Source organism: Diceros bicornis, chromosome 10 (genome assembly GCF_020826845.1).
Source record: "Diceros bicornis minor isolate mBicDic1 chromosome 10, mDicBic1.mat.cur, whole genome shotgun sequence".
NCBI lineage: Eukaryota > Metazoa > Chordata > Mammalia > Perissodactyla > Rhinocerotidae > Diceros > Diceros bicornis.
The window spans coordinates 29,814,757-29,830,766 of NC_080749.1; positions in this window are offsets into that span (position 1 = coordinate 29,814,757).

Here is a 16,010-nt window from a genome sequence, read left to right on the forward strand (position 1 = left end):
TAAGAGGGGTAGCTAGGGGATCCGATATTTACCTGGGGGAACAGAACTGATGATGTGGATTGGGAGCAGCATCATAACTTTAGGATCAGAGGCTATTCATTAATTTCTGGATCCAGAGAAAAAAATACTTAGAAAGAACATTACCAACATACGTGAATTGGAAAACCAGCTGATTTCCTATATGGATGTGGAAGAGGAAGGGTTTTTTGGAGGTGAGATGGAGGGGCGCAATAGAGAGAAATTCCCTGTTAAATGTTTTGTTTTTTTTTAGGAAGATTGCCCCTGCACTAACATCTATTGCCAATCTTCCTCTTTTTCTTTTTCTTTTTTCTCCCCAAAGCCCCAGTACATAGTTGTGTATCATAGTTGTAGACTTGTAGCTCCTCTATGTGGGATGCCGCCTCAGCATGGCTTGATGAGCAGTGAGTAGGTCCACGCCCAGGATCCAAACCAGCAAACCCCGGGCCTCAGAAGCTGAACGCGCATGAACTTAACTGCTACACTACTGGGCGGGCCCTTCCCTGTTAAATTTTGATGTGAAAAAAATCATTCTTTTGTTGAGTTTTGATTTTGTTTTTGGATGATGCTCGCTTATGTCAGTCAGAAAGATAGTGTGACAATCAAGTATAACAGAGGAAGAAGACCGAGACAGAGTATCCATTTCTGCCATGTGGGCAAAGAGAAATCAACCATTTAACTGAAACAATAACACCAGCCACCGTTAAAATACCACCTATAACAACAGCACCCCTGTTCTTTTTAGTATTAGGGGACTCAGTGCATGGCACACTCAATAAATATTAGTGCTCAATAAATATTGGCTTAATGAATGAATGGTTAACTAAATGAACAAAGTACATTTTTTTAACAGCACTTGGATAAAACATAATTTTAAGACAATGATGGAAATAAAGCATTCTTTTATTTATCCTTAAATCCAAGTGATTTCTAACAGGTACACTCAGACTAAAATTTACATTATTTTTAATGAATAAGTTTTTTCTTCTTGGGTTGAAACAGTGGGTCAAATTGTATAGATACCCCAGAGCTGTCCAAAAAAATATTTGCCCTTGAAGTGCCGAAGACCTGAAGTGTGAACTGCCAGACATCTTGCAATGACGTACTGACATCTTCATTTCCTTCCTAAGGTATGAAATTAAGCCTTCTTTTATTTTAATGATGAAAATATTGGATCTATAGTATGAAAGGGTAAACTTGAATTTTCTTAATAATAAAAAAATACAAAATATCATTGGCAAAACTGCCATATCCTTCCAAAAATTGAAGCACAATAGACAGAATATTCCAATGGGCAGATGTTAACTTAAAGTGCACATTGTTTGGAAAAGGAGTTAATTAACAACTTATTAATTGGATAGAAAATCTGAAACTGTTGTAGTTCTAGCAAATACATAATTTTCTTCAAGTATTATTAAAGCGTTTTTGTTGTACCTATTAAAGATTCTTGTCTCTAAGTTAATTTCATTATGCTAATAAGCTATCATCGTTACAGAACCTAAGCTTTGATCCATGTTAATTGTCGTGGTCTTCAAAGACAAAGTCACCACTTACTTTAAATGAATTTTACATCTTTTTAAAGAATCACACGGAAATTAGGGGAAGTAATTAATTTTTTATTATGTGTCTCAATATTTTTAAGGGAGGAAGTCAATGGTATTGGCTAGAATTCATTTTAACATTTAACTAGGGAAAACAGCATGAGGCAAAAAAACGGTTCAGATGCAAAAGATTAAAGAAAATTTGAAGCTGGGACCTAATTTGTCTTGATAAACTTTGGTGTTTAATATGCTTCTTTTGTTCTCAGTGTGAAACTGCAGGGTTTTGATTTGTAAAAACTTTTTGAAGAATTAATTCTTTCTAATTTTTATTCATTTCTTTCCTTTTCTTTTACAGTAAGACAGACAAGTTGACCTTCAAACCATAACACTTTTAAATATCTATGAACTTACAAGGTTAAATCTATTAGTGATCTGATATTAGCTATTGTACACTAACAGTGTTTCTTCCGAGGCAGATTAGACCTCGCTGTTCTTATATAATAACTAGTTATTTGAACGTTAAGGGGTATAAGCAAATAATGTTATTAAACTGTTTGCATTTCTCTTTATAACTAGGAAAGATTAAGTGTGGAAATATTAACTCCTTCATTTTATGAAAGTTTTTTTGTATGAAGATAAAATCTGCTTTCAGGACATATCTGAAGTGGAAAAATACTGGTTGCGTCTTTGTCATAACCAGAGTGATGTGCATATTAGAGACCTTTTGTAAGGCCTCATCAAACTAGATCAAAAAATGGATCAAAAACCAGAAAGGCAAAAGTATCATGCGCTATATTTTTCCTTAAACATTCATAGAGAGAGAATTAACTACCAAAATTGTAATTTTGTAATCACGTACACTGTATCAAGCCACCTGACATTTTTTTTAAAGATATGAGATACGAAAGAGATATTACAGTTAAATATACGTTTAGAAAAAAACAGAATTCACTAACTGATGTAAATAGGTTCTTTGCAGAATATGGAAATATATCAAGTGGACATTTTAGAGAAGATCTAGTGGCTGTAATATAGTTGTTAGCAAATAAGAACATCTCAATACAACAAACAAGCTAATGGTGAAATTCTGCCTTGCTGTGAAAGATGTCTGGGACCCCTTGAAGAGGTGATGAACTTGTCATAATGACTTCTTGAATGTAAACCAATAGTGCTCAATTCTTTGTATATAAGAACATTACCTGATAATGACAAAAATGTGAATTCCAGCATGGTGCTCAAGGGTTTATGTTTCTAACCTGAATTGTTAGATGATTCTAATGCAGATGGTTCATAGACTATACACCTTAAACATTGATGAGATTAATAACAAACTCAAATTTTATCTGACTTTAAAATACATGTCAATTCATAAAATTTTTTACTATCCCAAGTTCCACTAATCTATCTATAAAATAGCCATATAAATTAGTATGTTGATTTAATAATTTCAGTATTAGTAACATTTAATGTGTTATATTAGAATGAGTAAAAAAAATAACTAACTTATTGTATTAATTAAGGTGTTTCAAACAATATACCTTCAAATAAGTATTGTCCTCTTCAAAACTGTAAACCTATACACCTTTTATGGTAAGACTGCCATTTTGCATTGTTTTCTTTGCATATTACAGGCACTTAATGGGTGTTTGTTAAATGAGGAAAGTGGATTTTAATCTCTTATGTTGTAACCCAGTGTATGACTCAATTTAACCTTATCTATTTTATTTACCAGACATGGCTATTTTCAAAAAAATTGTTATCTGTAGACTCAGGAAAGGATTTTCTACTCCTGAGATTATTCTAAAAACTGTGCTGGAGTTTACGACGTTATTTACATGAGTTTTTGGGATACTTCAGGTTCCGTAATAATACATGACCATGTGTTCCATGTGCCATCTTACAAATTTTAATAGACAAAACCACTAATTTGCATAAGTGCAAAGGTATAATTTCCCCTAGACCTGCCGGGGTGTGTGTGTGGGGTTCTACGTTATATTTTGAGATTGAATTCCTGGTAAATGCAATTTAGGGTGAAAAGACTTACAAAGGAAAATTGTTGACGTTAAAAAATATGAAACTCCTAAGTCTCCGCTAAACAACTCTTTTATCCTTTAACAACTCCCTCAAACACATTAAATCACACTTCAAATGCATTCTAGAAATAATAATAATCAGTGTATGAAATCATTCTTATATTGAAGATGTTGACTTTGCTACATACAAGAATTTGAGAACATGGTAAAGCTGGCAAAGAATTCAAAGTTTATCCCTCATAGGATTGTGTTAGGCTGGGGTTGAGGAGCGAAGAGGCATAGGATTCACATCCAGTTCTGTTAGTTTCTTTCTAACTTCATCAGGGGACATGATGAAGATGGAAGGGAAAAGTAAACCTTGTAGTAAGTTTTTTCCACTTTTGTGACTGTAAGGAAAGAGTGAAGGGTGCACTGCTTTTCTTGACAGAGCTTAGCATTGAAATTCACAGGTTCACATACCTCTTTCTATCCCAACCACAGCTGCCTGGACACTAATCTAAGAGGTCACTGCTACGTATGATGGTTTAGAGCAAAATGTGCCTTGTACAAATGACAAACCAAAGGAGAAGTACATGAAGGATCAAACCTCTGTGTATAGTTTTAGTAAATTAATTACTTTAGATCAGGTTTCCATATGATAAAAATTATGAATAAGCAAATTTAAGGTTAGGAGATGAGGGGCTTAGGAAATTAGAATTATTAAATAGTTTAATCAAAGATGGAGTTTATTGCATAAAAACTTTGTTGCAAGATTTTTTAAAAATTATCAGAACAACACTGCAATGGCTTCAAAGAAATTTGTGATCAAAGCTGTAGCAAATTCTACGATTAAGGACCATCATCCAGACTTTGTCAAATGCTATAAGCATTGAAGAGCAATACTTCTGAATAACATCTGATTTATTTCTAAATATCCCATGGCTTTCCATCCAAAGGAATATAATATTTGCTAAAGGAAATAGACATTTTCCAAACTTTTGCTTAAACTAGGAGATCATTAACATTCTTTATTTATTGTACTTTATAACACAGGTTGCAAACTGGCACCAGCCATATTTTGTTTGGCTTACACAATATTTTAAAATATTTCAAAATTAGTTTCTAGCATTTAAAAATCATGTGATTTTTTACAGATATCTGGATATCTAGCTTTAATTGAAAAAATCCACTATCTGAAAATACTGAGCATTTTTTTTTTTTTACATGGCAAAATGGGATAGGGCCGAGTAGAAATTTCTTTCTTTAAGGACATGCTCTGTGCTCTCCTGTTCACCTTAGCACCTGTCTAGCCTCCTTCCCTCATGTAAATAATTTGTCCAAGACCTGAAGACACTTGAGTTTGCCACAATTCATAAAACCATGGTCTACTAGAAATAAATATTAATGCTATCTCCACTACTGGGGAGCCCTCTAGGTGAAAATCATTGGGATATGTTGAAATTCAAAAAGATATTAAGGACAATCTTGTAAGGAATGAAAAAACAGCGGAAAAATGAGAAGAGACTGAAATATTGTCTTAAGAGACACAGTCAGATAGGTTCACATTCCAATGACCTTTTCAGCACTTCAGAAAACCTTGGACAAGTCTGTGAGTATTCGGCAAAGCTTAGATTAAAAGAAATGAAATGTTAAGGTTTGGTGCAAATAATCTTAGTTTCTGTATATAGTAAGTAACATTCTAACTTAAGAATGTTAAAATACCTCTGACTGAAGATTGTTATAAAATGTTTGGGGTTAACTGTGTTAGATGGTTTTCTCTTCTAAAGACCTTTGCTTTTAACTAAATGCTTGCTTATCTTTCTAATTTAACATAGTCCCACATTCTTCTTTGTAGTAATTTTGGGCTATCTGATAACATATAATGGAAAACATGTTTATGTCTTCTACTAGTTCTTGTCGCATATTTCAAATGCTTAGAACAACAATTTTCAGAAGCTTTCATTAAGGTTAATTTAAAAACTACATTAAATACAAACAGATTTTCTCACAAACAAAATGCAATGTGTACTTAACAGACTTCTGTATGTTATATTTGATAAACTACCTCATATAAATGCAAATTTTGACTTTCTGCCAGAACCAGGTGGTATGGAAAATATTTCTATTAAACAAATAATGCTGGAAGAGCAAACTTCAAGCACTGGTATGTTGCATAGGCAAAGAGGATGTTTTCGTTCAGGCTCGATGTATATTTTCAGATTGACCTTTTCGGGTACAAAATGAAAGGAACATACTGAAGAATAATATGCGGTGAGCAGTTGTCTTTGGTGTGAAAGAAGTTTCAGGAAAATATACTTGGGGAGGGATATTATATATTCAGAGAAATAGGCTAAAATATTTTCTTTTGTTTTGCATGGTTATTTGCTAGCATCATCTCATTTCCTCCGATAGTTATCTCCTCTGATAGTGATTGAGCTTTCACCTCCATCACTAAGTAAAATTGAACAAGGAGAGCTAAATGAAGCAGGATGGTCCTAAACGTTGCCTCACATGGAAAAGCTTTTTTGAACTCTCAGCCAGACAAAATACAATCAGAACATAAAAGCAAACAGAGGACCTCCCCTAAACTGATAACCCTAGTCTAACCATGAGAAAAATATTAGAAAAAACAAAAGTTAAGGGACATTCTACAAATTATCTGATCAGTACTCCTCAAAATTTGTCAAGGTCATCAAAAACAAGGAGTGTCTGTGATACTCACAGACCAAAGGATACTCTGGAGACATGATGAATAAATGTAATGTAGTATTCTGTATGGGATCTAGAAACAGAAAAATGACATAGAAAAACTAGTGAAATCCAAATAAAGCATGGAGTTTAGTTAATAGTAATGTACCACCGTTGGCTCGTTAATTATGACAAATGTAGTAATGTAAGATGATAACAATAGGGGAAACTGAGTGTGGGGTATGTGGGATTTCTCAATCTTTGCAACTTTTCTGTAAATCTAAAACTATTCTCTCAAAAAACTTTTTTTGTATTAAAAAAACAAATAGAGGATAAATAGAGGAAATATTACTTGGCCTGAAAGTACATGTTGATCCTGATGGAGATGCTTCATATTCACTCTTATTAGGGTAAGAATTGCTGTATCAGAGATAGGGATGAATGTATACAAACCACATACACTTTCTTGCTTAGTTACCATCAGGAAACACACACAGTGTCCACCAGAGGGTTAAATATGCCGTCTCAAAGAAAGTTATTGCCTACATGAAGTGCATTGGGAGAACCCATGACCTTGACCCCCTTGATCCTGGGTGATCCATGATCTTGATCCCACTGGTATTGGGTTTTAAAGATTAGGCCTAACAAACTTGCTCTTCACTATGGTGATGGGCTTTATTGTGTTGTGTTATTATAAAATTGGTGTGAAGACCCTGGAGAAATGTTTGATTTTGGACAAGCTAGTAATATTTAAGAATGTTGCAAATCATTTAAAAGTACTATATTGTTGATGAAATATGGAAATAATATGTAATTTGAAAATATGGGAAACAACACAGAAGATTTTTTAGGTTTGATATAACAGGTTAAATATCTAAAAGTAAAATAGTAAATCTGAAAAAATGTATATATATGTGTGCATACACACATAAATGAAGAAGAAGAAGAAGAAAAGGAGGAAAGAGTAGGAAGAGAAGGAGGGGAGGAAGAGAACGCTTCTTTATGGGGGTGTCTGTTCTAAGCCCTGAGCTTAGAACTTTACATGCTCTCCAAGTTTGGTATTACTGTTAGATTGAGGACTTGTGTTCATGGTCTCAGAGATCATACATGATAAAGCTGGGATTCTAACCCAAGTTCATATAACTCTAGAGTCTATGAACTTAAATCAGTGAATTAACATGCCCCTAGTAGAGCATTCTCTACATAATACCCTTGATCTCAAATAATTCTAGAATGGTTTGTGGACTCTATTAGTCAACTATTGGAATTATTGTATTTGTCTTTGAGGTATTAATAAATTAATACATTTTATTCCTGAAAATGTTAAAGGACTTCCTGACCAAAATATCCACCACCAAATGTTTTTTTTTTTAAAGCAGAATATAAAATTAAATTTTACCTTTGGTGAAATATCTATTAACTTCAAAATATACATGTTGATGTGTATTAACTCCATGATATAAATTTTTGTAGGAATTGTAACAGTGAATCAAGGATAGAGGAGAAAGAGTGAGGATGACACATTAAGACAATTTGCAAAGTCTTAATGAAAAGTTACCAGGGAGGAAACAATAGGTATTGTTCTTGTTGTCGTTCCTGTTTGTTTGCTTGTTTAATATAAGACCTGAGGTTTTCATCTCTCTAAAAATAGTTAATGTTTTGGTAAGAAACGTGTTCTTCCTGTTACAGAAGATAGACTGAGCTAGTTAAGACTTAACGAAGATCTCTTTAGACCTCTGATCTAATGTGTTATTTTTGCTAATCTTAGATTAATATTACTGACTCATAAAATAACTTCATAATTGTCTCTAATGACAACATCCTACTGAGTATGCAACTCTTAAAAGGCAACCAGTTTGAATAAAATAATTCTCATTAATATCATAACATACTTAAATTTATTTCATTTTAGTATAGAATGGAGCCAAGGTTTTTAGAGTTCATGAACTTTCAGAAAGAAATTTTTCCCCTCCCATTGAAATGGGAACAATTTCCTAAGAAATCCTTGTCTTTAGAGAGCTAATAAGTTAGATATACATGTAAATAATCAGCACAACCAGTATTCTCTTCCAAGAGGAAGTTAAAATTCAAAATTAGAGATGTTTTTATTAATTCTTCATATTAAACATTTTTCTGACTCCTTGAGAGAATTCAAAAGTCAGAAAAGGGTTTGATTATATAAAGTATGATTTTAGTGGTGGGTTAATAAAATCATGTGTTCTCTAGCATATTTAATTTGAGGAAACCTGACAAATGGCATCGCTTTTATAACAAAATCAATATTTGCCTGCTAAGTTGGGTAAATTTATTTCTCTAAATTTTATTTAATATCAAAAGAACAAAATTCAAAGAATATGCAAAACCAGAGACTTCCAAAATTGAATAGGAAGTGAAACAGTATCAAAAACTGTATTAAGCTGGTCCAGATTAGGCATTATTTAAAGCAGATAGTCAAAAGTATTCAGCTTTTAAGGTAATGTTCTCATATATTTAAATGTGAGTGACTTCAAATTTAATGCTATTATTATTTCTTTATATTTTTTTCCAGGGAAAATTTCAGATTTTGAGCCAAGTATGGAATTATATGATTGGAAGTTACATAACGCAGACCTACAGAGTGTTTTATATTATGTCTACGAAACAGAGCATTAGATTTCACAGAGAAAGTCAGAGAGATGCCACATTGTTGAAATTTCTGATCTGGTTGCCATGCTTAGGTTTGAATGAAAAACCCAAGGGCTAAATTCACAAAACAATTACATTTGCTTTTTGCACCCTTGATGCCCAAAACACTAGAATTTGCACTTTTAAACAGGAAAATAAATTCTCTTTTCCCTCCTTACAAAACTTTAAACTTACAAGTGTTTCTTACCTAACTTTAAGTACGCTCCTTAGGGGTTTTGCCTGCCTGAAAAAAATGCAGGGCAGCCAAGAAAGGTGTTCCCAGCTCAGCCATCCTGTTTATCTATCTGCTTAGCTCCAGTTCATTCCAAGACACAGGCACTTAAAGAATCCTACCAGGGGCATCTATAAAATATGCAGCATCACTTTGAAAAGTAGTTTATGTCATTACTTTTTAACACGTTATATTTATTTCCAAAAGACAGGATTTAATAATATCACCCATCAGACCCTAGTTCTCTTTACTATTGAACACCAGCTTATTTCCGTTTAAAGCTCCACTTCTAACCATCATTGTCAGAAATATATATGCACATATTACGTATAATATTATACATATTAAACAGATACTCAAATTCCTTCATATTCTAAAGTTGTCTTTGATATCATACCTTTTCAATGTCAGAAATCTATTCATAATCCATAATAAAAATTATTAATTAGCTGTATGAAAAATACATAGCTTTTCTTGTTAATCAAAAAAATGGAAAATAAATTTAGAATTGATACAAAGAAGGTCTTTGTCTGAGTAGATGAACACCCTTAAATCCTCTCTTTCTGATTCTTCCCAAAGCCACTCATATTGTCGAAGTACCACAGTAATCTTCCTCTCACCAATTGCTCTTGAAAACACCTATCACCCTCCTTGTCAATCCTTCTGTCCTATCAAGTCTCCCTGGTCTTCATCCTCTTGGCATTGTTTCCTGACTCTCCCTTTAGATTGAGGACTCATCTCCTGGGTCTTATATTTAGGCTTTTAGTTGTATATCTCCCCAGACAGTTCTTCAGGTCATATCCAGTGCTGCAGTACACTTTTGCCTGGATGAAGGACTCCTCCATCATTGGAATAACTTTGCATTAAGGATGGCTCATAAGTATTTCAGTGGCGAAATTACCAACACCTAGGGTGATCACACATCCTGCGTTGTCAAGACAGTTCTATTTTAAGCTTGTTATCCCCAGGTAATTATTAACAGCACCTGCTTGTACTCTCAAGAGGGTCCCTATTTGAGTGTCACCATGTCAATAGCCAATTTGTTAAGACAAGTTGAATGGGAATAAACTCATGAGGCTTGAGGGACAGATTTACCATTTTAGGCAGAAACACTATTTGAATTACATGTAATGAATATCTCTGTACTCCTAATAAGAATAAATGCATAAAAACCAACTGTAGTGCAAAGGATCTTCTATTCAAATTGCAGAACAAGGCCTCAGAGAAGGCAAATAAATGGAGATTTTTTTCAATCCAAAAGCCTTAGTGATCATGTGCTAGTAATTAGCATTTATAAGTTTAAACATGCCAAGTTGGTCTCAGTAACAAGATTGTGATAAACAACCAACAATAAAAGTACCTAAGTTATATTTACAGTGATAGTATTACTCTGAGATACCTCCAATAGCAGCCTGGATTGAAAAAGGAAAACAATACCTGCTGAGGGACAGTGATGTGTCAGGCATTAAGACGGGTATTATAATTATGCAATGAGACTATAAATACAAATATGTTAACACAGAGCGATCAGAGGACCACATGGAGGATCATGGCAATGCGAAGCTAATGTCTTGGGATAAATGAAAAGCCAGGGTAGAAGAGAAATGAGACAGATACTGATAAGATACAATAATTTTCCTTTCTACATGGACAATGGAGAAGTTCAGCAATGCCTGTGTGATTGCTATTGTGGAAAGCTCATATCATCTTTGCAGGTGGGGAGGGAAATGTCTGCAAGCAGGGGTGTGTAATGGCAGAGCAGAGAGACAACTATCTCTCTACTATCTCTCTTTCTTATGGGTAGACATAAGTGTGCCCCAGCTTAGCACATGCACTGTTGAGCACAGAATGAAAGAAGCTGGAATTGAAAAAGGTTTGCATATTGAGGACACCCAGAAATTCCCAGGGTGAAAATATAGTGTGTTCATTTAATGATAATGTGCATTTTCTATGTCATGTTTTCTTTTCTGTAATCTTTGTGATAAGAGTTACTGTCCTATAGGCAGAAGAAATGAGAAATATGTTATTCAGTAGTGTACTATAAAACTTATTACTTGAGGTAGTTCATGAACAATTGCATGAATAGAGGGATGGATGTACTTCACAAATGACATTTATTTTATCCTCAAAACAGCTTAGGGAAGTAGATATTATCCCCATATGACAGATGAGAAGCCTGAGTATAGGCCAGTTGAATAACTTATCCAAGGTTACACAAACAATTAATGGCAGATCAGCTCTAACTCCTAAGTCCATTTATTTTTAAGTATATTAAGACTGTAGAACAATGCTTTTAAAAATTAAATGTTTGAAGCTATCACCTGATTTTTATTTTTGTTTGTTTATTTTTTTAATGAATTAATTTTTTTAATGAATTCAACTCTGAAGCAGATGGCCTGTGATGGGACTAAGATGTTATGATGACAGTGCTGTTGGTCTGCAGACCATACTTTGAGTAGCAAGGGTGAGGTGTAGTGGTTAAGACATAGAGTGCCTTTATTTTTAAGTTTACAGGATTATTGATGCAACTTTTGTTGCAAGTTATTTACAGACCTGCTTGCAGCAATTTCTTTTGAGTTACATTGTTTATTATTTAAAGAATTCTAAACCACCACGTATGAAATTGATTCCTATCATCATTTGTACTTTCTAATCAAGTATAATATTTTGTTGGAATGGATAATTGCAAATGTAATCCTTTGTCAGTTAATGATATATTTTCAAAATTAAACAGGATCATAATGCTAGGTTGATGTAATATTTCTCTGTAGTCTATAGTTTGCTTCCAGTTACCATCAAAGGGCCCACTAGCAATATTTTTGTTGCTCTACAAGTGGCATCGAAAAATATCTCTGGCCTGTGGAAATTTAAATTTTAGCGGAATGGTTTCGTGTTTCTTATAAAGCAAAATCAAAAATGCAAAATAAATAAATACAAAGCAATAAAACAAAAACAAATACCCCAAAATTAAAGTTCTATAATTCTACCAGCAATCACCAGCATGGTTTTAATGAGACTCTTTTCATGATATAGATACTGAATGTTGAGAGGATTTCCTCTTCTATGTATTTCACAACTTTTAATATAATTTCAGTTACTTTTTTTTTTCTCCATTTGAGACCTTCAGAACACCTTTGTTCAGGAGGCAGGACAGGTCTTAACCATCAAGTATGATGCACCTGGGGAACTAGGCTGAGAGAAGTGGTGAGTTTCATTCAACTACTTTAAAAAGTAAGTATCTCAGAAATTGATTATTTAAAATAGTTTTAATTTTAAATACTTTGATGTTTGTTTCAAAATCCCTTCCTTAGAGTATAACTTTTCATAGAACAGAGTCCATGTACTTTATTCCCCAAATGTTCAAATTATACAAATTATAATCATAGACACTAGTATGATAGTATAATTAATATTCATCAACAGCAAAAATTTTATTATGAAAAAAACCCAAGAATTACCTTTGCCAATAAATTAAATTATAGTCACTCTATCACTCTAAGTAGTTATTATCTTATTTACAAAGATTTTCTATGAAGGAGAGTTCTAGAATTTATATATATTAATTTATTTCTTAGCCAACATAAAAAGAGAACACAATTTTTTTAAAAGCTCTCTAAAAAGAAAGTGATCTGACAAACTAATTCTAAAGTTTATATGCAGAAGGAAAAGACCCAAAATAGCCAAGACAATATTGAAGGATAAGAACAAAGTCAGAGGACTCACACTATCTGACTTCAAGACTTACCATAAAGCTACGGTAATCAGAAAAGTGTGGTACTGGGAAAAGAATAGATAAATAGATCAGTGGAACAGGATACAGATCACAGAAATAAATCCACACAAGTATAGTTAACTGATATTTGACAAAGAACAAAGGCAATTCAATGGAAAAGGATACTTTTTTCAACAAATGGTGCTGGAACAATTGGATATTCATATGCAAAAATAGTACCACTAATAATAATCTAGACATTGACCTTGCATCCTTCACCAAAATTAACTCAAAATGGATCACACATCTAAATGTGAAATGCAAAACTGTAAAACTCCTAGAAGATAACATAGGAGAAGGTCTAGGTAATATCTTGTTTGACATTGACATCTTAGGTTAAGTATCAAAGGCACAATCCATGAAAGAAAGGATTGATAAATTGGATTTCATTAAAATTAAAAACTTCTGCTCTATAAAACACACTATCAAGAGAATGAGAAGACAAGTCACAGACTGGAAGAAAATATTTGCAAAAGACATATCCGATAAAATAGTCTTACTCAAAATAGACAAAAAACTCTTAAAACTCAATAATAAGAAAATGAACAACTCAGTTAAAAAATAAGTAAATGATCTGAACAGACACTTCACCAATGATGATAGACAAATAGCGAGCATATGGAACGATGCCCAAAATCATCCATCTTCAGGGAATTGCAAATTAAAAGAACAATGAGAAACTACTACGCATCTATTAGAATGGCTAAAATCCAAAAAACTGACAACATGGAATGCTGTTGAGAATGTGGAGCAACAGGAACTCTCATTCATTTTTGATGGGAATGCAAAATGGTACAGCCACTTTGGAAGACAGTTTGGCAGTTTCTTACAAGACTAAACATACTCATACCTTATGATCTATCAATCACACTCCTTGCTATTTACCCAAATGAGTTGAAAACTTATGTCCACACAAAAACCCGAATATGGATTTTTGTAGCAGCTTTATTCATAATTGCCAAAATTCAGAAGTAATCAAGAAGTTCTTCAGTAGGTGAATGGATAAACTGGTACATTCAGACAATGGAGTATTATTTAGTGCTAAAGAGAAATGAGCTATCAAGCTATGGAAAGAGATGAAGGAACCTGAAATGCATATTGCTAAGTGACAGAAGCCAGTCTAAAAAGGTTACGTACTGTATGATTCCAACTATATGACATTCTAGAAAAGGCAAACCTATGGAGATAGTAAACATATCAGTGGTTGTCAGGGATATCCGGGGAGAGAAAGATGAATACTTGAAGCATAGAGGATTTTTAGGGCAGGATAACTATGTTGTATATACTACAATGGCGGATACATGCCAGTATACATTTGTCACTACCCAGAGAATGTATAACACAAATAGTAAACCCTAATGTAAACTAGGGAAGTTGGTTGATAATGATGTGTCAATGTCGGTTCATCAATTGTAACAAAGGTACCTCACTGATTAGGGCTGTTTATGGTGGGGCTGTTTGTGTAGGGGTAAGAAGTATATAGGAATTCTCTGTACGTTCTGCCCAATTTTGCTGTGAACCTAATACTGCTCTGAAAAATAACACCTATTAATTTTAAAAATAAAAACAAAACAAAAAGAATGTGATTGATTTAATTTTACATTATACATTCACTCAAGAAGTGTATAATCTGGTTTTTGTTGTTTTATTTTTCTTATACAGGTGAATTCTTCTAACCCTTATCCCCAATACACACATGCACCCTTTTCATATGCATGTTTGATGTTTATCTCACACAAAGATTATTTTTCATTGCCTAAAAGATTATATATTAAGGAACAATATCTTATAATGAATTGTTATAAATTTTAGGTCTAAGGCATTGACTTTCTTTGCCTCAGGCCAGTTGGTGTGATGATGTAAAGTAGAATTGGGCTATCTAAATGACTGAATCTATTAGGAGATCAGACATATTTTAGATTCCATCATGGACTCTTAATCGAGAAGAGCTCTAGTAGTAAAATATCTTATTTAAGTGTTAAAAACTAAACTGATGTGACAGTTGCTCAAGAACAAATAATAAGGGTAGGCATTGATAATCATTGGCAAAAGATTTTCTAACTAAAATAAGGTCATGAGTGCTGTGGTGGAGGAAGAACCTTGATCTATTGGAATTCACGTGGAGGACACTTGGGAGGACGTGGATGAGTTCTTGGTTACCAATGTTTCAGATTTCTTTTAGTGGTTCATTAACAAATCAAAATATTGTCATTGTAATATACAGAAATAGAAGTCTGCAGCAATGTGTATGCATTAGCCTTTTACAAAGAAAATGTAACAGCAATGATTTTATTTTGTATATTATTTTCTCCAGCTTTAAAATTTTACTTTTGCAGTGGATCATAGATATAAGATCATATGCTTGTATTTCAGGCATACGAAAAAAAAACACGGGAATATATGAAATATGTATGGAATCGTCTCTGGTGTTTTGCACTTTAACCAATTCATTCACCATTTAAAAACAATTAAAAAATTCATTAAGCTGGATTCTGCCCTTGGATACACACAACAAAACCCCCATTGAAGTCAATGGAAATTGTGCATGCGTATCCAGGGGCAGAATTTGGCCTGCTGTGCTTAATTCACTCTGATCATTCCTATTAATTCAATATTAATATTTCCGTGCATTTATTCAATTAGTTCTGTGGTATTCAAAATTCATTGTATGTAATACATTGCGATCAGTCAATCATTACATTTCCAGTCCACTTTCTAACAATCAATATTTGAAGTTAGTCAAGTCAAAATGCACTTAAAAACCAAACAGAAATAGAAATAGAAGTTCCTCTGCAGAGATATCTCCTACTTTGTTTCCTGGTTTCTTGGGCCTGACCTTTCCCTGTGGATTTAGTCAGTGTGAGAGACATTAGCAAATTGTGGGGCAGAGTTGGCCCTTAGATCAAATGCTTCTTTGTGGGGTAGCCAAGTAGGGCTATCTAATAACAGACAGATGTGAAAGACTAAGCTCATGAAATACCCACCGCTGAATTAGGTCACGCAATACCATTTGGCTCGCAATCAAATTTGGGTTATCTCTGTTCTGAGCAGAGGGATCTCTTCTGTCTTCAAGGAACATAAAT